At 45.0% G+C, this 21376-nt stretch overlaps 16 non-coding genes across 16 annotated transcripts; all 16 read left to right on the forward strand.

Moving 5' to 3' along the window:
- The first annotated feature begins 1080 nt into the window (after nucleotides 1-1080).
- Nucleotides 1081-1271, forward strand: LOC141201283 (U2 spliceosomal RNA). Its single transcript, XR_012272849.1, has one exon. It is a non-coding gene; the product is annotated as a U2 spliceosomal RNA (small nuclear RNA).
- Nucleotides 1272-2391: 1120 nt separating this feature from the next.
- LOC141199501 (U2 spliceosomal RNA) lies at nucleotides 2392-2582 on the forward strand. The gene has a single exon (XR_012271252.1). It is a non-coding gene; the product is annotated as a U2 spliceosomal RNA (small nuclear RNA).
- A 1119-nt stretch (nucleotides 2583-3701) lies between these two features.
- On the forward strand, nucleotides 3702-3892 carry LOC141201284 (U2 spliceosomal RNA). Its single transcript, XR_012272850.1, has one exon. It is a non-coding gene; the product is annotated as a U2 spliceosomal RNA (small nuclear RNA).
- Nucleotides 3893-5015: 1123 nt separating this feature from the next.
- LOC141200474 (U2 spliceosomal RNA) lies at nucleotides 5016-5206 on the forward strand. The gene has a single exon (XR_012272194.1). It is a non-coding gene; the product is annotated as a U2 spliceosomal RNA (small nuclear RNA).
- Nucleotides 5207-6325: 1119 nt separating this feature from the next.
- Nucleotides 6326-6516, forward strand: LOC141201285 (U2 spliceosomal RNA). The gene has a single exon (XR_012272851.1). It is a non-coding gene; the product is annotated as a U2 spliceosomal RNA (small nuclear RNA).
- A 1121-nt stretch (nucleotides 6517-7637) lies between these two features.
- Nucleotides 7638-7828, forward strand: LOC141201286 (U2 spliceosomal RNA). The gene has a single exon (XR_012272852.1). It is a non-coding gene; the product is annotated as a U2 spliceosomal RNA (small nuclear RNA).
- A 1120-nt stretch (nucleotides 7829-8948) lies between these two features.
- LOC141201288 (U2 spliceosomal RNA) lies at nucleotides 8949-9139 on the forward strand. The gene has a single exon (XR_012272853.1). It is a non-coding gene; the product is annotated as a U2 spliceosomal RNA (small nuclear RNA).
- Nucleotides 9140-10256: 1117 nt separating this feature from the next.
- Nucleotides 10257-10447, forward strand: LOC141200576 (U2 spliceosomal RNA). The gene has a single exon (XR_012272293.1). It is a non-coding gene; the product is annotated as a U2 spliceosomal RNA (small nuclear RNA).
- Nucleotides 10448-11568: 1121 nt separating this feature from the next.
- Nucleotides 11569-11759, forward strand: LOC141201289 (U2 spliceosomal RNA). The gene has a single exon (XR_012272854.1). It is a non-coding gene; the product is annotated as a U2 spliceosomal RNA (small nuclear RNA).
- Nucleotides 11760-12877: 1118 nt separating this feature from the next.
- Nucleotides 12878-13068, forward strand: LOC141201290 (U2 spliceosomal RNA). The gene has a single exon (XR_012272855.1). It is a non-coding gene; the product is annotated as a U2 spliceosomal RNA (small nuclear RNA).
- A 1120-nt stretch (nucleotides 13069-14188) lies between these two features.
- Nucleotides 14189-14379, forward strand: LOC141200475 (U2 spliceosomal RNA). Its single transcript, XR_012272195.1, has one exon. It is a non-coding gene; the product is annotated as a U2 spliceosomal RNA (small nuclear RNA).
- A 1119-nt stretch (nucleotides 14380-15498) lies between these two features.
- LOC141201291 (U2 spliceosomal RNA) lies at nucleotides 15499-15689 on the forward strand. Its single transcript, XR_012272856.1, has one exon. It is a non-coding gene; the product is annotated as a U2 spliceosomal RNA (small nuclear RNA).
- A 1119-nt stretch (nucleotides 15690-16808) lies between these two features.
- Nucleotides 16809-16999, forward strand: LOC141201292 (U2 spliceosomal RNA). The gene has a single exon (XR_012272857.1). It is a non-coding gene; the product is annotated as a U2 spliceosomal RNA (small nuclear RNA).
- Nucleotides 17000-18119: 1120 nt separating this feature from the next.
- On the forward strand, nucleotides 18120-18310 carry LOC141201294 (U2 spliceosomal RNA). The gene has a single exon (XR_012272859.1). It is a non-coding gene; the product is annotated as a U2 spliceosomal RNA (small nuclear RNA).
- Nucleotides 18311-19430: 1120 nt separating this feature from the next.
- Nucleotides 19431-19621, forward strand: LOC141200577 (U2 spliceosomal RNA). Its single transcript, XR_012272294.1, has one exon. It is a non-coding gene; the product is annotated as a U2 spliceosomal RNA (small nuclear RNA).
- Nucleotides 19622-20742: 1121 nt separating this feature from the next.
- Nucleotides 20743-20933, forward strand: LOC141201295 (U2 spliceosomal RNA). The gene has a single exon (XR_012272860.1). It is a non-coding gene; the product is annotated as a U2 spliceosomal RNA (small nuclear RNA).
- The last annotated feature ends 443 nt before the right edge of the window (nucleotides 20934-21376 follow it).

Here is a 21376-nt window from a genome sequence, read left to right on the forward strand (position 1 = left end):
CAATGCTTTTTGTTCATTTTGCTTGTTTGTCGGATTTTGGGATGGACTCTTTGGCTTTGCTTTTCTTCTCCTCATTAGATTTTTCATGTTAAAAGTTGCAGAAGCCAGATGACAAGCTCATTTTGGTTCAACTTCAGCAACTGTGCATTGCATTGCCATGTAATGTAATGTAATGCAATGCTATCTATCTAGCTCTCCCTCTATACTTCCTTTTGGATAAACAGACATATTAGGCAAGCATTTTGGAGCTTTCACCTAAATAACTACAGGTGGTGAGATAAGCTGCACAATATAATTGACCTTTCAGTATATTGTTGCACACACATCATCTATTTAGCAAATGCCCTTGTTATCAACAGCAGCCTTTTAAACTCACCTGAGCTAACAGGTATGTGAGCTGGTTACTCTGCTGCGCTTAAAATTTCTTTTTTGGTTTGCTACAATGCCTTTTCTGAAACGTTGTCTCCCTCTGCTGGAACACTGACTTCTTTCATTTAATGCCTGCAGACTATAAAAGAGAAACCAACCCAAAAAGTTTGGTTGATTAGTCTGTGGCATTCTTTTAAACTGTTGCTTATGGCGGTCTCTGTGAGCTTCTCAGTGACATTCAGCCATCCAGGTATCCCGCCTGCAGTAGACGGAATGTGGCAATGGAACGCTGGCTGCGCGTGTCATAATAGGCTCTGAGCCTTTATATACCTGCGCACAGCAGCATCCACCTTCAGTCTGCTGCTGGACAGCCAGCAGCAGCAGCAGGAGAGGTAATTAATCAGCAACCCTCCTGCTAAGGGTAGACAGCTGCTCGTTCCACCCCCCCCCCGCCTTAATTGGTTCTCCTCCCTTCCAACGGTGTTGAGGCGGGTGGGAACAGCCGGGGGTTGAGGGTACTGTGCTAAAAGAGGTGGAGTTATGCAGATCTAAAACGCGTGGATTGCAGCAGCAGCAAGCCGAAAAGTGCAGGCATGTGAGGGATCTAGAGGTTGACAGCATGTCTTCTTAACGGGAGTCCAGGTGGCCATCTCCACAAATGGACTTTTCAGAATCCTTGGGTGGCACCGTAGTCGGAAACCAATTCTGGTTATCGCTTCTCGGCCTTTTGGCTAAGATCAAGTGTAGTATCTGTTCTTATCAGTTTAATATCTGATACGTCCCCTATCTGGGGACCATATATTAAATGGATTTTTAGAACAGGGAGATGGAAAAAGAGCTTGCTCTGTCCACTCCACGCATTGACCTGGTATTGCAGTATCTCCAGGACCGGTGCACCCCTTCTTTAATGCAGTTTCTAAAATCAGAAAGAATTGAATTCAATGCTTTTTGTTCATTTTGCTTGTTTGTCGGATTTTGGGATTGACTCTTTGGCTTTGCTTTTCTTCTCCTCATTGGATTTTTCATGTTAAAAGTTGCAGAAGCCAGATGACAAGCTCATTTTGGTTCAACTTCAGCAACTGTGCATTGCATTGCCATGTAATGTAATGTAATGCAATGCTATCTATCTAGCTCTCCCTCTATACTTCCTTTTGGATAAACAGACATATTAGGCAAGCATTTTGGAGCTTTCACCTAAATAACTACAGGTGGTGAGATAAGCTGCACAATATAATTGACCTTTCAGTATATTGTTGCACACACACCATCTATTTAGCAAATGCCCTTGTTATCAACAGCAGCCTTTTAAACTCACCTGAGCTAACAGGTATGTGAGCTGGTTACTCTGCTGCGCTTAAAATTTCTTTTTTGGTTTGCTACAATGCCTTTTCTGAAACGTTGTCTCCCTCTGCTGGAACACTGACTTCTTTCATTTAATGCCTGCAGACTATAAAAGAGAAACCAACCCAAAAAGTTTGGTTGATTAGTCTGTGGCATTCTTTTAAACTGTTGCTTATGGCGGTCTCTGTGAGCTTCTCAGTGACATTCAGCCATCCAGGTATCCCGCCTGCAGTAGACGGAATGTGGCAATGGAACGCTGGCTGCGCGTGTCATAATAGGCTCTGAGCCTTTATATACCTGCGCACAGCAGCAGCCACCTTCAGTCTGCTGCTGGACAGCCAGCAGCAGCAGCAGCAGGAGAGGTAATTAATCAGCAACCCTCCTGCTAAGGGTAGACAGCTGCTCGTTCCACCCCCCCCCCGCCTTAATTGGTTCTCCTCCCTTCCAACGGTGTTGAGGCGGGTGGGAACAGCCGGGGGTTGAGGGTACTGTGCTAAAAGAGGTGGAGTTATGCAGATCTAAAACGCGTGGATTGCAGCAGCAGCAAGCCGAAAAGTGCAGGCATGTGAGGGATCTAGAGGTTGACAGCATGTCTTCTTAACGGGAGTCCAGGTGGCCATCTCCACAAATGGACTTTTCAGAATCCTTGGGTGGCACCGTAGTCGGAAACCAATTCTGGTTATCGCTTCTCGGCCTTTTGGCTAAGATCAAGTGTAGTATCTGTTCTTATCAGTTTAATATCTGATACGTCCCCTATCTGGGGACCATATATTAAATGGATTTTTAGAACAGGGAGATGGAAAAAGAGCTTGCTCTGTCCACTCCACGCATTGACCTGGTATTGCAGTATCTCCAGGACCAGTGCACCCCTTCTTTAATGCAGTTTCTAAAATCAGAAAGAATTGAATTCAATGCTTTTTGTTCATTTTGCTTGTTTGTCGGATTTTGGGATTGACTCTTTGGCTTTGCTTTTCTTCTCCTCATTGGATTTTTCATGTTAAAAGTTGCAGAAGCCAGATGACAAGCTCATTTTGGTTCAACTTCAGCAACTGTGCATTGCATTGCCATGTAATGTAATGTAATGCAATGCTATCTATCTAGCTCTCCCTCTATACTTCCTTTTGGATAAACAGACATATTAGGCAAGCATTTTGGAGCTTTCACCTAAATAACTACAGGTGGTGAGATAAGCTGCACAATATAATTGACCTTTCAGTATATTGTTGCACACACACCATCTATTTAGCAAATGCCCTTGTTATCAACAGCAGCCTTTTAAACTCACCTGAGCTAACAGGTATGTGAGCTGGTTACTCTGCTGCGCTTAAAATTTCTTTTTTGGTTTGCTACAATGCCTTTTCTGAAACGTTGTCTCCCTCTGCTGGAACACTGACTTCTTTCATTTAATGCCTGCAGACTATAAAAGAGAAACCAACCCAAAAAGTTTGGTTGATTAGTCTGTGGCATTCTTTTAAACTGTTGCTTATGGCGGTCTCTGTGAGCTTCTCAGTGACATTCAGCCATCCAGGTATCCCGCCTGCAGTAGACGGAATGTGGCAATGGAACGCTGGCTGCGCGTGTCATAATAGGCTCTGAGCCTTTATATACCTGCGCACAGCAGCAGCCACCTTCAGTCTGCTGCTGGACAGCCAGCAGCAGCAGCAGGAGAGGTAATTAATCAGCAACCCTCCTGCTAAGGGTAGACAGCTGCTCGTTCCACCCCCCCCCCCCGCCTTAATTGGTTCTCCTCCCTTCCAACGGTGTTGAGGCGGGTGGGAACAGCCGGGGGTTGAGGGTACTGTGCTAAAAGAGGTGGAGTTATGCAGATCTAAAACGCGTGGATTGCAGCAGCAGCAAGCCGAAAAGTGCAGGCATGTGAGGGATCTAGAGGTTGACAGCATGTCTTCTTAACGGGAGTCCAGGTGGCCATCTCCACAAATGGACTTTTCAGAATCCTTGGGTGGCACCGTAGTCGGAAACCAATTCTGGTTATCGCTTCTCGGCCTTTTGGCTAAGATCAAGTGTAGTATCTGTTCTTATCAGTTTAATATCTGATACGTCCCCTATCTGGGGACCATATATTAAATGGATTTTTAGAACAGGGAGATGGAAAAAGAGCTTGCTCTGTCCACTCCACGCATTGACCTGGTATTGCAGTATCTCCAGGACCGGTGCACCCCTTCTTTAATGCAGTTTCTAAAATCAGAAAGAATTGAATTCAATGCTTTTTGTTCATTTTGCTTGTTTGTCGGATTTTGGGATGGACTCTTTGGCTTTGCTTTTCTTCTCCTCATTGGATTTTTCATGTTAAAAGTTGCAGAAGCCAGATGACAAGCTCATTTTGGTTCAACTTCAGCAACTGTGCATTGCATTGCCATGTAATGTAATGTAATGCAATGCTATCTATCTAGCTCTCCCTCTATACTTCCTTTTGGATAAACAGACATATTAGGCAAGCATTTTGGAGCTTTCACCTAAATAACTACAGGTGGTGAGATAAGCTGCACAATATAATTGACCTTTCAGTATATTGTTGCACACACACCATCTATTTAGCAAATGCCCTTGTTATCAACAGCAGCCTTTTAAACTCACCTGAGCTAACAGGTATGTGAGCTGGTTACTCTGCTGCGCTTAAAATTTCTTTTTTGGTTTGCTACAATGCCTTTTCTGAAACGTTGTCTCCCTCTGCTGGAACACTGACTTCTTTCATTTAATGCCTGCAGACTATAAAAGAGAAACCAACCCAAAAAGTTTGGTTGATTAGTCTGTGGCATTCTTTTAAACTGTTGCTTATGGCGGTCTCTGTGAGCTTCTCAGTGATATTCAGCCATCCAGGTATCCCGCCTGCAGTAGACGGAATGTGGCAATGGAACGCTGGCTGCGCGTGTCATAATAGGCTCTGAGCCTTTATATACCTGCGCACAGCAGCAGCCACCTTCAGTCTGCTGCTGGACAGCCAGCAGCAGCAGCAGCAGCAGGAGAGGTAATTAATCAGCAACCCTCCTGCTAAGGGTAGACAGCTGCTCGTTCCACCCCCCCCCCGCCTTAATTGGTTCTCCTCCCTTCCAACGGTGTTGAGGCGGGTGGGAACAGCCGGGGGTTGAGGGTACTGTGCTAAAAGAGGTGGAGTTATGCAGATCTAAAACGCGTGGATTGCAGCAGCAGCAAGCCGAAAAGTGCAGGCATGTGAGGGATCTAGAGGTTGACAGCATGTCTTCTTAACGGGAGTCCAGGTGGCCATCTCCACAAATGGACTTTTCAGAATCCTTGGGTGGCACCGTAGTCGGAAACCAATTCTGGTTATCGCTTCTCGGCCGTTTGGCTAAGATCAAGTGTAGTATCTGTTCTTATCAGTTTAATATCTGATACGTCCCCTATCTGGGGACCATATATTAAATGGATTTTTAGAACAGGGAGATGGAAAAAGAGCTTGCTCTGTCCACTCCACGCATTGACCTGGTATTGCAGTATCTCCAGGACCGGTGCACCCCTTCTTTAATGCAGTTTCTAAAATCAGAAAGAATTGAATTCAATGCTTTTTGTTCATTTTGCTTGTTTGTCGGATTTTGGGATGGACTCTTTGGCTTTGCTTTTCTTCTCCTCATTGGATTTTTCATGTTAAAAGTTGCAGAAGCCAGATGACAAGCTCATTTTGGTTCAACTTCAGCAACTGTGCATTGCATTGCCATGTAATGTAATGTAATGCAATGCTATCTATCTAGCTCTCCCTCTATACTTCCTTTTGGATAAACAGACATATTAGGCAAGCATTTTGGAGCTTTCACCTAAATAACTACAGGTGGTGAGATAAGCTGCACAATATAATTGACCTTTCAGTATATTGTTGCACACACACCATCTATTTAGCAAATGCCCTTGTTATCAACAGCAGCCTTTTAAACTCACCTGAGCTAACAGGTATGTGAGCTGGTTACTCTGCTGCGCTTAAAATTTCTTTTTTGGTTTGCTACAATGCCTTTTCTGAAACGTTGTCTCCCTCTGCTGGAACACTGACTTCTTTCATTTAATGCCTGCAGACTATAAAAGAGAAACCAACCCAAAAAGTTTGGTTGATTAGTCTGTGGCATTCTTTTAAACTGTTGCTTATGGCGGTCTCTGTGAGCTTCTCAGTGACATTCAGCCATCCAGGTATCCCGCCTGCAGTAGACGGAATGTGGCAATGGAACGCTGGCTGCGCGTGTCATAATAGGCTCTGAGCCTTTATATACCTGCGCACAGCAGCAGCCACCTTCAGTCTGCTGCTGGACAGCCAGCAGCAGCAGCAGCAGGAGAGGTAATTAATCAGCAACCCTCCTGCTAAGGGTAGACAGCTGCTCGTTCCTCCCCCCACCGCCTTAATTGGTTCTCCTCCCTTCCAACGGTGTTGAGGCGGGTGGGAACAGCCGGGGGTTGAGGGTACTGTGCTAAAAGAGGTGGAGTTATGCAGATCTAAAACGCGTGGATTGCAGCAGCAGCAAGCTGAAAAGTGCAGGCATGTGAGGGATCTAGAGGTTGACAGCATGTCTTCTTAACGGGAGTCCAGGTGGCCATCTCCACAAATGGACTTTTCAGAATCCTTGGGTGGCACCGTAGTCGGAAACCAATTCTGGTTATCGCTTCTCGGCCTTTTGGCTAAGATCAAGTGTAGTATCTGTTCTTATCAGTTTAATATCTGATACGTCCCCTATCTGGGGACCATATATTAAATGGATTTTTAGAACAGGGAGATGGAAAAAGAGCTTGCTCTGTCCACTCCACGCATTGACCTGGTATTGCAGTATCTCCAGGACCGGTGCACCCCTTCTTTAATGCAGTTTCTAAAATCAGAAAGAATTGAATTCAATGCTTTTTGTTCATTTTGCTTGTTTGTCGGATTTTGGGATGGACTCTTTGGCTTTGCTTTTCTTCTCCTCATTGGATTTTTCATGTTAAAAGTTGCAGAAGCCAGATGACAAGCTCATTTTGGTTCAACTTCAGCAACTGTGCATTGCATTGCCATGTAATGTAATGTAATGCAATGCTATCTATCTAGCTCTCCCTCTATACTTCCTTTTGGATAAACAGACATATTAGGCAAGCATTTTGGAGCTTTCACCTAAATAACTACAGGTGGTGAGATAAGCTGCACAATATAATTGACCTTTCAGTATATTGTTGCACACACACCATCTATTTAGCAAATGCCCTTGTTATCAACAGCAGCCTTTTAAACTCACCTGAGCTAACAGGTATGTGAGCTGGTTACTCTGCTGCGCTTAAAATTTCTTTTTTGGTTTGCTACAATGCCTTTTCTGAAACGTTGTCTCCCTCTGCTGGAACACTGACTTCTTTCATTTAATGCCTGCAGACTATAAAAGAGAAACCAACCCAAAAAGTTTGGTTGATTAGTCTGTGGCATTCTTTTAAACTGTTGCTTATGGCGGTCTCTGTGAGCTTCTCAGTGACATTCAGCCATCCAGGTATCCCGCCTGCAGTAGACGGAATGTGGCAATGAAACGCTGGCTGCGCGTGTCATAATAGGCTCTGAGCCTTTATATACCTGCGCACAGCAGCAGCCACCTTCAGTCTGCTGCTGGACAGCCAGCAGCAGCAGCAGCAGGAGAGGTAATTAATCAGCAACCCTCCTGCTAAGGGTAGACAGCTGCTCGTTCCACCCCCCCCCCCGCCTTAATTGGTTCTCCTCCCTTCCAACGGTGTTGAGGCGGGTGGGAACAGCCGGGGGTTGAGGGTACTGTGCTAAAAGAGGTGGAGTTATGCAGATCTAAAACGCGTGGATTGCAGCAGCAGCAAGCCGAAAAGTGCAGGCATGTGAGGGATCTAGAGGTTGACAGCATGTCTTCTTAACGGGAGTCCAGGTGGCCATCTCCACAAATGGACTTTTCAGAATCCTTGGGTGGCACCGTAGTCGGAAACCAATTCTGGTTATCGCTTCTCGGCCTTTTGGCTAAGATCAAGTGTAGTATCTGTTCTTATCAGTTTAATATCTGATACGTCCCCTATCTGGGGACCATATATTAAATGGATTTTTAGAACAGGGAGATGGAAAAAGAGCTTGCTCTGTCCACTCCACGCATTGACCTGGTATTGCAGTATCTCCAGGACCGGTGCACCCCTTCTTTAATGCAGTTTCTAAAATCAGAAAGAATTGAATTCAATGCTTTTTGTTCATTTTGCTTGTTTGTCGGATTTTGGGATGGACTCTTTGGCTTTGCTTTTCTTCTCCTCATTGGATTTTTCATGTTAAAAGTTGCAGAAGCCAGATGACAAGCTCATTTTGGTTCAACTTCAGCAACTGTGCATTGCATTGCCATATAATGTAATGTAATGCAATGCTATCTATCTAGCTCTCCCTCTATACTTCCTTTTGGATAAACAGACATATTAGGCAAGCATTTTGGAGCTTTCACCTAAATAACTACAGGTGGTGAGATAAGCTGCACAATATAATTGACCTTTCAGTATATTGTTGCACACACACCATCTATTTAGCAAATGGCCTTGTTATCAACAGCAGCCTTTTAAACTCACCTGAGCTAACAGGTATGTGAGCTGGTTACTCTGCTGCGCTTAAAATTTCTTTTTTGGTTTGCTACAATGCCTTTTCTGAAACGTTGTCTCCCTTTGCTGGAACACTGACTTCTTTCATTTAATGCCTGCAGACTATAAAAGAGAAACCAACCCAAAAAGTTTGGTTGATTAGTCTGTGGCATTCTTTTAAACTGTTGCTTATGGCGGTCTCTGTGAGCTTCTCAGTGACATTCAGCCATCCAGGTATCCCGCCTGCAGTAGACGGAATGTGGCAATGGAACGCTGGCTGCGCGTGTCATAATAGGCTCTGAGCCTTTATATACCTGCGCACAGCAGCAGCCACCTTCAGTCTGCTGCTGGACAGCCAGCAGCAGCAGCAGCAGGAGAGGTAATTAATCAGCAACCCTCCTGCTAAGGGTAGACAGCTGCTCGTTCCACCCCCCCCCCGCCTTAATTGGTTCTCCTCCCTTCCAACGGTGTTGAGGCGGGTGGGAACAGCCGGGGGTTGAGGGTACTGTGCTAAAAGAGGTGGAGTTATGCAGATCTAAAACGCGTGGATTGCAGCAGCAGCAAGCCGAAAAGTGCAGGCATGTGAGGGATCTAGAGGTTGACAGCATGTCTTCTTAACGGGAGTCCAGGTGGCCATCTCCACAAATGGACTTTTCAGAATCCTTGGGTGGCACCGTAGTCGGAAACCAATTCTGGTTATCGCTTCTCGGCCTTTTGGCTAAGATCAAGTGTAGTATCTGTTCTTATCAGTTTAATATCTGATACGTCCCCTATCTGGGGACCATATATTAAATGGATTTTTAGAACAGGGAGATGGAAAAAGAGCTTGCTCTGTCCACTCCACGCATTGACCTGGTATTGCAGTATCTCCAGGACCGGTGCACCCCTTCTTTAATGCAGTTTCTAAAATCAGAAAGAATTGAATTCAATGCTTTTTGTTCATTTTGCTTGTTTGTCGGATTTTGGGATGGACTCTTTGGCTTTGCTTTTCTTCTCCTCATTGGATTTTTCATGTTAAAAGTTGCAGAAGCCAGATGACAAGCTCATTTTGGTTCAACTTCAGCAACTGTGCATTGCATTGCCATGTAATGTAATGTAATGCAATGCTATCTATCTAGCTCTCCCTCTATACTTCCTTTTGGATAAACAGACATATTAGGCAAGCATTTTGGAGCTTTCACCTAAATAACTACAGGTGGTGAGATAAGCTGCACAATATAATTGACCTTTCAGTATATTGTTGCACACACACCATCTATTTAGCAAATGCCCTTGTTATCAACAGCAGCCTTTTAAACTCACCTGAGCTAACAGGTATGTGAGCTGGTTACTCTGCTGCGCTTAAAATTTCTTTTTTGGTTTGCTACAATGCCTTTTCTGAAACGTTGTCTCCCTCTGCTGGAACACTGACTTCTTTCATTTAATGCCTGCAGACTATAAAAGAGAAACCAACCCAAAAAGTTTGGTTGATTAGTCTGTGGCATTCTTTTAAACTGTTGCTTATGGCGGTCTCTGTGAGCTTCTCAGTGACATTCAGCCATCCAGGTATCCCGCCTGCAGTAGACGGAATGTGGCAATGGAACGCTGGCTGCGCGTGTCATAATAGGCTCTGAGCCTTTATATACCTGCGCACAGCAGCAGCCACCTTCAGTCTGCTGCTGGACAGCCAGCAGCAGCAGCAGGAGAGGTAATTAATCAGCAACCCTCCTGCTAAGGGTAGACAGCTGCTCGTTCCACCCCCCCCCCGCCTTAATTGGTTCTCCTCCCTTCCAACGGTGTTGAGGCGGGTGGGAACAGCCGGGGGTTGAGGGTACTGTGCTAAAAGAGGTGGAGTTATGCAGATCTAAAACGCGTGGATTGCAGCAGCAGCAAGCCGAAAAGTGCAGGCATGTGAGGGATCTAGAGGTTGACAGCATGTCTTCTTAACGGGAGTCCAGGTGGCCATCTCCACAAATGGACTTTTCAGAATCCTTGGGTGGCACCGTAGTCGGAAACCAATTCTGGTTATCGCTTCTCGGCCTTTTGGCTAAGATCAAGTGTAGTATCGGTTCTTATCAGTTTAATATCTGATACGTCCCCTATCTGGGGACCATATATTAAATGGATTTTTAGAACAGGGAGATGGAAAAAGAGCTTGCTCTGTCCACTCCACGCATTGACCTGGTATTGCAGTATCTCCAGGACCGGTGCACCCCTTCTTTAATGCAGTTTCTAAAATCAGAAAGAATTGAATTCAATGCTTTTTGTTCATTTTGCTTGTTTGTCGGATTTTGGGATGGACTCTTTGGCTTTGCTTTTCTTCTCCTCATTGGATTTTTCATGTTAAAAGTTGCAGAAGCCAGATGACAAGCTCATTTTGGTTCAACTTCAGCAACTGTGCATTGCATTGCCATGTAATGTAATGTAATGCAATGCTATCTATCTAGCTCTCCCTCTATACTTCCTTTTGGATAAACAGACATATTAGGCAAGCATTTTGGAGCTTTCACCTAAATAACTACAGGTGGTGAGATAAGCTGCACAATATAATTGACCTTTCAGTATATTGTTGCACACACACCATCTATTTAGCAAATGCCCTTGTTATCAACAGCAGCCTTTTAAACTCACCTGAGCTAACAGGTATGTGAGCTGGTTACTCTGCTGCGCTTAAAATTTCTTTTTTGGTTTGCTACAATGCCTTTTCTGAAACGTTGTCTCCCTCTGCTGGAACACTGACTTCTTTCATTTAATGCCTGCAGACTATAAAAGAGAAACCAACCCAAAAAGTTTGGTTGATTAGTCTGTGGCATTCTTTTAAACTGTTGCTTATGGCGGTCTCTGTGAGCTTCTCAGTGACATTCAGCCATCCAGGTATCCCGCCTGCAGTAGACGGAATGTGGCAATGGAACGCTGGCTGCGCGTGTCATAATAGGCTCTGAGCCTTTATATACCTGCGCACAGCAGCAGCCACCTTCAGTCTGCTGCTGGACAGCCAGCAGCAGCAGCAGCAGGAGAGGTAATTAATCAGCAACCCTCCTGCTAAGGGTAGACAGCTGCTCGTTCCACCCCCCCCCCCGCCTTAATTGGTTCTCCTCCCTTCCAACGGTGTTGAGGCGGGTGGGAACAGCCGGGGGTTGAGGGTACTGTGCTAAAAGAGGTGGAGTTATGCAGATCTAAAACGCGTGGATTGCAGCAGCAGCAAGCCGAAAAGTGCAGGCATGTGAGGGATCTAGAGGTTGACAGCATGTCTTCTTAACGGGAGTCCAGGTGGCCATCTCCACAAATGGACTTTTCAGAATCCTTGGGTGGCACCGTAGTCGGAAACCAATTCTGGTTATCGCTTCTCGGCCTTTTGGCTAAGATCAAGTGTAGTATCTGTTCTTATCAGTTTAATATCTGATACGTCCCCTATCTGGGGACCATATATTAAATGGATTTTTAGAACAGGGAGATGGAAAAAGAGCTTGCTCTGTCCACTCCACGCATTGACCTGGTATTGCAGTATCTCCAGGACCGGTGCACCCCTTCTTTAATGCAGTTTCTAAAATCAGAAAGAATTGAATTCAATGCTTTTTGTTCATTTTGCTTGTTTGTCGGATTTTGGGATGGACTCTTTGGCTTTGCTTTTCTTCTCCTCATTGGATTTTTCATGTTAAAAGTTGCAGAAGCCAGATGACAAGCTCATTTTGGTTCAACTTCAGCAACTGTGCATTGCATTGCCATGTAATGTAATGTAATGCAATGCTATCTATCTAGCTCTCCCTCTATACTTCCTTTTGGATAAACAGACATATTAGGCAAGCATTTTGGAGCTTTCACCTAAATAACTACAGGTGGTGAGATAAGCTGCACAATATAATTGACCTTTCAGTATATTGTTGCACACACACCATCTATTTAGCAAATGCCCTTGTTATCAACAGCAGCCTTTTAAACTCACCTGAGCTAACAGGTATGTGAGCTGGTTACTCTGCTGCGCTTAAAATTTCTTTTTTGGTTTGCTACAATGCCTTTTCTGAAACGTTGTCTCCCTCTGCTGGAACACTGACTTCTTTCATTTAATGCCTGCAGACTATAAAAGAGAAACCAACCCAAAAAGTTTGGTTGATTAGTCTGTGGCATTCTTTTAAACTGTTGCTTATGGCGGTCTCTGTGAGCTTCTCAGTGACATTCAGCCATCCAGGTATCCCGCCTGCAGTAGACGGAATGTGGCAATGGAACGCTGGCTGCGCGTGTCATAATAGGCTCTGAGCCTTTATATACCTGCGCACAGCAGCAGCCACCTTCAGTCTGCTGCTGGACAGCCAGCAGCAGCAGCAGGAGAGGTAATTAATCAGCAACCCTCCTGCTAAGGGTAGACAGCTGCTCGTTCCACCCCCCCCCCCGCCTTAATTGGTTCTCCTCCCTTCCAACGGTGTTGAGGCGGGTGGGAACAGCCGGGGGTTGAGGGTACTGTGCTAAAAGAGGTGGAGTTATGCAGATCTAAAACGCGTGGATTGCAGCAGCAGCAAGCCGAAAAGTGCAGGCATGTGAGGGATCTAGAGGTTGACAGCATGTCTTCTTAACGGGAGTCCAGGTGGCCATCTCCACAAATGGACTTTTCAGAATCCTTGGGTGGCACCGTAGTCGGAAACCAATTCTGGTTATCGCTTCTCGGCCTTTTGGCTAAGATCAAGTGTAGTATCTGTTCTTATCAGTTTAATATCTGATACGTCCCCTATCTGGGGACCATATATTAAATGGATTTTTAGAACAGGGAGATGGAAAAAGAGCTTGCTCTGTCCACTCCACGCATTGACCTGGTATTGCAGTATCTCCAGGACCGGTGCACCCCTTCTTTAATGCAGTTTCTAAAATCAGAAAGAATTGAATTCAATGCTTTTTGTTCATTTTGCTTGTTTGTCGGATTTTGGGATGGACTCTTTGGCTTTGCTTTTCTTCTCCTCATTGGATTTTTCATGTTAAAAGTTGCAGAAGCCAGATGACAAGCTCATTTTGGTTCAACTTCAGCAACTGTGCATTGCATTGCCATGTAATGTAATGTAATGCAATGCTATCTATCTAGCTCTCCCTCTATACTTCCTTTTGGATAAACAGACATATTAGGCAAGCATTTTGGAGCTTTCACCTAAATAACTACAGGTGGTGAGATAAGCTGCACAATATAATTGACCTTTCAGTATATTGTTGCACACACACCATCTATTTAGCAAATGCCCTTGTTATCAACAGCAGCCTTTTAAACTCACCTGAGCTAACAGGTATGTGAGCTGGTTACTTTGCTGCGCTTAAAATTTCTTTTTTGGTTTGCTACAATGCCTTTTCTGAAACGTTGTCTCCCTCTGCTGGAACACTGACTTCTTTCATTTAATGCCTGCAGACTATAAAAGAGAAACCAACCCAAAAAGTTTGGTTGATTAGTCTGTGGCATTCTTTTAAACTGTTGCTTATGGCGGTCTCTGTGAGCTTCTCAGTGATATTCAGCCATCCAGGTATCCCGCCTGCAGTAGACGGAATGTGGCAATGGAACGCTGGCTGCGCGTGTCATAATAGGCTCTGAGCCTTTATATACCTGCGCACAGCAGCAGCCACCTTCAGTCTGCTGCTGGACAGCCAGCAGCAGCAGCAGCAGGAGAGGTAATTAATCAGCAACCCTCCTGCTAAGGGTAGACAGCTGCTCGTTCCACCCCCCCCCCGCCTTAATTGGTTCTCCTCCCTTCCAACGGTGTTGAGGCGGGTGGGAACAGCCGGGGGTTGAGGGTACTGTGCTAAAAGAGGTGGAGTTATGCAGATCTAAAACGCGTGGATTGCAGCAGCAGCAAGCCGAAAAGTGCAGGCATGTGAGGGATCTAGAGGTTGACAGCATGTCTTCTTAACGGGAGTCCAGGTGGCCATCTCCACAAATGGACTTTTCAGAATCCTTGGGTGGCACCGTAGTCGGAAACCAATTCTGGTTATCGCTTCTCGGCCGTTTGGCTAAGATCAAGTGTAGTATCTGTTCTTATCAGTTTAATATCTGATACGTCCCCTATCTGGGGACCATATATTAAATGGATTTTTAGAACAGGGAGATGGAAAAAGAGCTTGCTCTGTCCACTCCACGCATTGACCTGGTATTGCAGTATCTCCAGGACCGGTGCACCCCTTCTTTAATGCAGTTTCTAAAATCAGAAAGAATTGAATTCAATGCTTTTTGTTCATTTTGCTTGTTTGTCGGATTTTGGGATGGACTCTTTGGCTTTGCTTTTCTTCTCCTCATTGGATTTTTCATGTTAAAAGTTGCAGAAGCCAGATGACAAGCTCATTTTGGTTCAACTTCAGCAACTGTGCATTGCATTGCCATGTAATGTAATGTAATGCAATGCTATCTATCTAGCTCTCCCTCTATACTTCCTTTTGGATAAACAGACATATTAGGCAAGCATTTTGGAGCTTTCACCTAAATAACTACAGGTGGTGAGATAAGCTGCACAATATAATTGACCTTTCAGTATATTGTTGCACACACACCATCTATTTAGCAAATGCCCTTGTTATCAACAGCAGCCTTTTAAACTCACCTGAGCTAACAGGTATGTGAGCTGGTTACTCTGCTGCGCTTAAAATTTCTTTTTTGGTTTGCTACAATGCCTTTTCTGAAACGTTGTCTCCCTCTGCTGGAACACTGACTTCTTTCATTTAATGCCTGCAGACTATAAAAGAGAAACCAACCCAAAAAGTTTGGTTGATTAGTCTGTGGCATTCTTTTAAACTGTTGCTTATGGCGGTCTCTGTGAGCTTCTCAGTGACATTCAGCCATCCAGGTATCCCGCCTGCAGTAGACGGAATGTGGCAATGGAACGCTGGCTGCGCGTGTCATAATAGGCTCTGAGCCTTTATATACCTGCGCACAGCAGCAGCCACCTTCAGTCTGCTGCTGGACAGCCAGCAGCAGCAGCAGCAGGAGAGGTAATTAATCAGCAACCCTCCTGCTAAGGGTAGACAGCTGCTCGTTCCTCCCCCCACCGCCTTAATTGGTTCTCCTCCCTTCCAACGGTGTTGAGGCGGGTGGGAACAGCCGGGGGTTGAGGGTACTGTGCTAAAAGAGGTGGAGTTATGCAGATCTAAAACGCGTGGATTGCAGCAGCAGCAAGCTGAAAAGTGCAGGCATGTGAGGGATCTAGAGGTTGACAGCATGTCTTCTTAACGGGAGTCCAGGTGGCCATCTCCACAAATGGACTTTTCAGAATCCTTGGGTGGCACCGTAGTCGGAAACCAATTCTGGTTATCGCTTCTCGGCCTTTTGGCTAAGATCAAGTGTAGTATCTGTTCTTATCAGTTTAATATCTGATACGTCCCCTATCTGGGGACCATATATTAAATGGATTTTTAGAACAGGGAGATGGAAAAAGAGCTTGCTCTGTCCACTCCACGCATTGACCTGGTATTGCAGTATCTCCAGGACCGGTGCACCCCTTCTTTAATGCAGTTTCTAAAATCAGAAAGAATTGAATTCAATGCTTTTTGTTCATTTTGCTTGTTTGTCGGATTTTGGGATGGACTCTTTGGCTTTGCTTTTCTTCTCCTCATTGGATTTTTCATGTTAAAAGTTGCAGAAGCCAGATGACAAGCTCATTTTGGTTCAACTTCAGCAACTGTGCATTGCATTGCCATGTAATGTAATGTAATGCAATGCTATCTATCTAGCTCTCCCTCTATACTTCCTTTTGGATAAACAGACATATTAGGCAAGCATTTTGGAGCTTTCACCTAAATAACTACAGGTGGTGAGATAAGCTGCACAATATAATTGACCTTTCAGTATATTGTTGCACACACACCATCTATTTAGCAAATGCCCTTGTTATCAACAGCAGCCTTTTAAACTCACCTGAGCTAACAGGTATGTGAGCTGGTTACTCTGCTGCGCTTAAAATTTCTTTTTTGGTTTGCTACAATGCCTTTTCTGAAACGTTGTCTCCCTCTGCTGGAACACTGACTTCTTTCATTTAATGCCTGCAGACTATAAAAGAGAAACCAACCCAAAAAGTTTGGTTGATTAGTCTGTGGCATTCTTTTAAACTGTTGCTTATGGCGGTCTCTGTGAGCTTCTCAGTGACATTCAGCCATCCAGGTATCCCGCCTGCAGTAGACGGAATGTGGCAATGGAACGCTGGCTGCGCGTGTCATAATAGGCTCTGAGCCTTTATATACCTGCGCACAGCAGCAGCCACCTTCAGTCTGCTGCTGGACAGCCAGCAGCAGCAGCAGCAGGAGAGGTAATTAATCAGCAACCCTCCTGCTAAGGGTAGACAGCTGCTCGTTCCTCCCCCCACCGCCTTAATTGGTTCTCCTCCCTTCCAACGGTGTTGAGGCGGGTGGGAACAGCCGGGGGTTGAGGGTACTGTGCTAAAAGAGGTGGAGTTATGCAGATCTAAAACGCGTGGATTGCAGCAGCAGCAAGCTGAAAAGTGCAGGCATGTGAGGGATCTAGAGGTTGACAGCATGTCTTCTTAACGGGAGTCCAGGTGGCCATCTCCACAAATGGACTTTTCAGAATCCTTGGGTGGCACCGTAGTCGGAAACCAATTCTGGTTATCGCTTCTCGGCCTTTTGGCTAAGATCAAGTGTAGTATCTGTTCTTATCAGTTTAATATCTGATACGTCCCCTATCTGGGGACCATATATTAAATGGATTTTTAGAACAGGGAGATGGAAAAAGAGCTTGCTCTGTCCACTCCACGCATTGACCTGGTATTGCAGTATCTCCAGGACCGGTGCACCCCTTCTTTAATGCAGTTTCTAAAATCAGAAAGAATTGAATTCAATGCTTTTTGTTCATTTTGCTTGTTTGTCGGATTTTGGGATGGACTCTTTGGCTTTGCTTTTCTTCTCCTCATTGGATTTTTCATGTTAAAAGTTGCAGAAGCCAGATGACAAGCTCATTTTGGTTCAACTTCAGCAACTGTGCATTGCATTGCCATGTAATGTAATGTAATGCAATGCTATCTATCTAGCTCTCCCTCTATACTTCCTTTTGGATAAACAGACATATTAGGCAAGCATTTTGGAGCTTTCACCTAAATAACTACAGGTGGTGAGATAAGCTGCACAATATAATTGACCTTTCAGTATATTGTTGCACACACACCATCTATTTAGCAAATGGCCTTGTTATCAACAGCAGCCTTTTAAACTCACCTGAGCTAACAGGTATGTGAGCTGGTTACTCTGCTGCGCTTAAAATTTCTTTTTTGGTTTGCTACAATGCCTTTTCTGAAACGTTGTCTCCCTCTGCTGGAACACTGACTTCTTTCATTTAATGCCTGCAGACTATAAAAGAGAAACCAACCCAAAAAGTTTGGTTGATTAGTCTGTGGCATTCTTTTAAACTGTTGCTTATGGCGGTCTCTGTGAGCTTCTCAGTGACATTCAGCCATCCAGGTATCCCGCCTGCAGTAGACGGAATGTGGCAATGGAACGCTGGCTGCGCGTGTCATAATAGGCTCTGAGCCTTTATATACCTGCGCACAGCAGCAGCCACCTTCAGTCTGCTGCTGGACAGCCAGCAGCAGCAGCAGCAGGAGAGGTAATTAATCAGCAACCCTCCTGCTAAGGGTAGACAGCTGCTCGTTCCACCCCCCCCCCGCCTTAATTGGTTCTCCTCCCTTCCAACGGTGTTGAGGCGGGTGGGAACAGCCGGGGGTTGAGGGTACTGTGCTAAAAGAGGTGGAGTTATGCAGATCTAAAACGCGTGGATTGCAGCAGCAGCAAGCCGAAAAGTGCAGGCATGTGAGGGATCTAGAGGTTGACAGCATGTCTTCTTAACGGGAGTCCAGGTGGCCATCTCCACAAATGGACTTTTCAGAATCCTTGGGTGGCACCGTAGTCGGAAACCAATTCTGGTTATCGCTTCTCGGCCTTTTGGCTAAGATCAAGTGTAGTATCTGTTCTTATCAGTTTAATATCTGATACGTCCCCTATCTGGGGACCATATATTAAATGGATTTTTAGAACAGGGAGATGGAAAAAGAGCTTGCTCTGTCCACTCCACGCATTGACCTGGTATTGCAGTATCTCCAGGACCGGTGCACCCCTTCTTTAATGCAGTTTCTAAAATCAGAAAGAATTGAATTCAATGCTTTTTGTTCATTTTGCTTGTTTGTCGGATTTTGGGATGGACTCTTTGGCTTTGCTTTTCTTCTCCTCATTGGATTTTTCATGTTAAAAGTTGCAGAAGCCAGATGACAAGCTCATTTTGGTTCAACTTCAGCAACTGTGCATTGCATTGCCATGTAATGTAATGTAATGCAATGCTATCTATCTAGCTCTCCCTCTATACTTCCTTTTGGATAAACAGACATATTAGGCAAGCATTTTGGAGCTTTCACCTAAATAACTACAGGTGGTGAGATAAGCTGCACAATATAATTGACCTTTCAGTATATTGTTGCACACACACCATCTATTTAGCAAATGCCCTTGTTATCAACAGCAGCCTTTTAAACTCACCTGAGCTAACAGGTATGTGAGCTGGTTACTCTGCTGCGCTTAAAATTTCTTTTTTGGTTTGCTACAATGCCTTTTCTGAAACGTTGTCTCCCTCTGCTGGAACACTGACTTCTTTCATTTAATGCCTGCAGACTATAAAAGAGAAACCAACCCAAAAAGTTTGGTTGATTAGTCTGTGGCATTCTTTTAAACTGTTGCTTATGGCGGTCTCTGTGAGCTTCTCAGTGACATTCAGCCATCCAGGTATCCCGCCTGCAGTAGACGGAATGTGGCAATGGAACGCTGGCTGCGCGTGTCATAATAGGCTCTGAGCCTTTATATACCTGCGCACAGCAGCAGCCACCTTCAGTCTGCTGCTGGACAGCCAGCAGCAGCAGCAGCAGGAGAGGTAATTAATCAGCAACCCTCCTGCTAAGGGTAGACAGCTGCTCGTTCCACCCCCCCCCCGCCTTAATTGGTTCTCCTCCCTTCCAACGGTGTTGAGGCGGGTGGGAACAGCCGGGGGTTGAGGGTACTGTGCTAAAAGAGGTGGAGTTATGCAGATCTAAAACGCGTGGATTGCAGCAGCAGCAAGCCGAAAAGTGCAGGCATGTGAGGGATCTAGAGGTTGACAGCATGTCTTCTTAACGGGAGTCCAGGTGGCCATCTCCACAAATGGACTTTTCAGAATCCTTGGGTGGCACCGTAGTCGGAAACCAATTCTGGTTATCGCTTCTCGGCCTTTTGGCTAAGATCAAGTGTAGTATCGGTTCTTATCAGTTTAATATCTGATACGTCCCCTATCTGGGGACCATATATTAAATGGATTTTTAGAACAGGGAGATGGAAAAAGAGCTTGCTCTGTCCACTCCACGCATTGACCTGGTATTGCAGTATCTCCAGGACCGGTGCACCCCTTCTTTAATGCAGTTTCTAAAATCAGAAAGAATTGAATTCAATGCTTTTTGTTCATTTTGCTTGTTTGTCGGATTTTGGGATGGACTCTTTGGCTTTGCTTTTCTTCTCCTCATTGGATTTTTCATGTTAAAAGTTGCAGAAGCCAGATGACAAGCTCATTTTGGTTCAACTTCAGCAACTGTGCATTGCATTGCCATGTAATGTAATGTAATGCAATGCTATCTATCTAGCTCTCCCTCTATACTTCCTTTTGGATAAACAGACATATTAGGCAAGCATTTTGGAGCTTTCACCTAAATAACTACAGGTGGTGAGATAAGCTGCACAATATAATTGACCTTTCAGTATATTGTTGCACACACACCATCTATTTAGCAAATGCCCTTGTTATCAACAGCAGCCTTTTAAACTCACCTGAGCTAACAGGTATGTGAGCTGGTTACTCTGCTGCGCTTAAAATTTCTTTTTTGGTTTGCTACAATGCCTTTTCTGAAACGTTGTCTCCTTCTGCTGGAACACTGACTTCTTTCATTTAATGCCTGCAGACTATAAAAGAGAAACCAACCCAAAAAGTTTGGTTGATTAGTCTGTGGCATTCTTTTAAACTGTTGCTTATGGCGGTCTCTGTGAGCTTCTCAGTGACATTCAGCCATCCAGGTATCCCGCCTGCAGTAGACGGAATGTGGCAATGGAACGCTGGCTGCGCGTGTCATAATAGGCTCTGAGCCTTTATATACCTGCGCACAGCAGCAGCCACCTTCAGTCTGCTGCTGGACAGCCAGCAGCAGCAGCAGCAGGAGAGGTAATTAATCAGCAACCCTCCTGCTAAGGGTAGACAGCTGCTCGTTCCACCCCCCCCCCCGCCTTAATTGGTTCTCCTCCCTTCCAACGGTGTTGAGGCGGGTGGGAACAGCCGGGGGTTGAGGGTACTGTGCTAAAAGAGGTGGAGTTATGCAGATCTAAAACGCGTGGATTGCAGCAGCAGCAAGCCGAAAAGTGCAGGCATGTGAGGGATCTAGAGGTTGACAGCATGTCTTCTTAACGGGAGTCCAGGTGGCCATCTCCACAAATGGACTTTTCAGAATCCTTGGGTGGCACCGTAGTCGGAAACCAATTCTGGTTATCGCTTCTCGGCCTTTTGGCTAAGATCAAGTGTAGTATCTGTTCTTATCAGTTTAATATCTGATACGTCCCCTATCTGGGGACCATATATTAAATGGATTTTTAGAACAGGGAGATGGAAAAAGAGCTTGCTCTGTCCACTCCACGCATTGACCTGGTATTGCAGTATCTCCAGGACCGGTGCACCCCTTCTTTAATGCAGTTTCTAAAATCAGAAAGAATTGAATTCAATGCTTTTTGTTCATTTTGCTTGTTTGTCGGATTTTGGGATGGACTCTTTGGCTTTGCTTTTCTTCTCCTCATTGGATTTTTCATGTTAAAAGTTGCAGAAGCCAGATGACAAGCTCATTTTGGTTCAACTTCAGCAACTGTGCATTGCATTGCCATGTAATGTAATGTAATGCAATGCTATCTATCTAGCTCTCCCTCTATACTTCCTTTTGGATAAACAGACATATTAGGCAAGCATTTTGGAGCTTTCACCTAAATAACTACAGGTGGTGAGATAAGCTGCACAATATAATTGACCTTTCAGTATATTGTTGCACACACACCATCTATTTAGCAAATGGCCTTGTTATCAACAGCAGCCTTTTAAACTCACCTGAGCTAACAGGTATGTGAGCTGGTTACT

Source organism: Phyllobates terribilis, unplaced genomic scaffold (assembly GCF_046119375.1).
Source record: "Phyllobates terribilis strain yellow unplaced genomic scaffold, ASM4611937v1 Scaffold_108__1_contigs__length_5656254, whole genome shotgun sequence".
Classification (NCBI taxonomy): Eukaryota; Metazoa; Chordata; class Amphibia; order Anura; family Dendrobatidae; genus Phyllobates; species Phyllobates terribilis.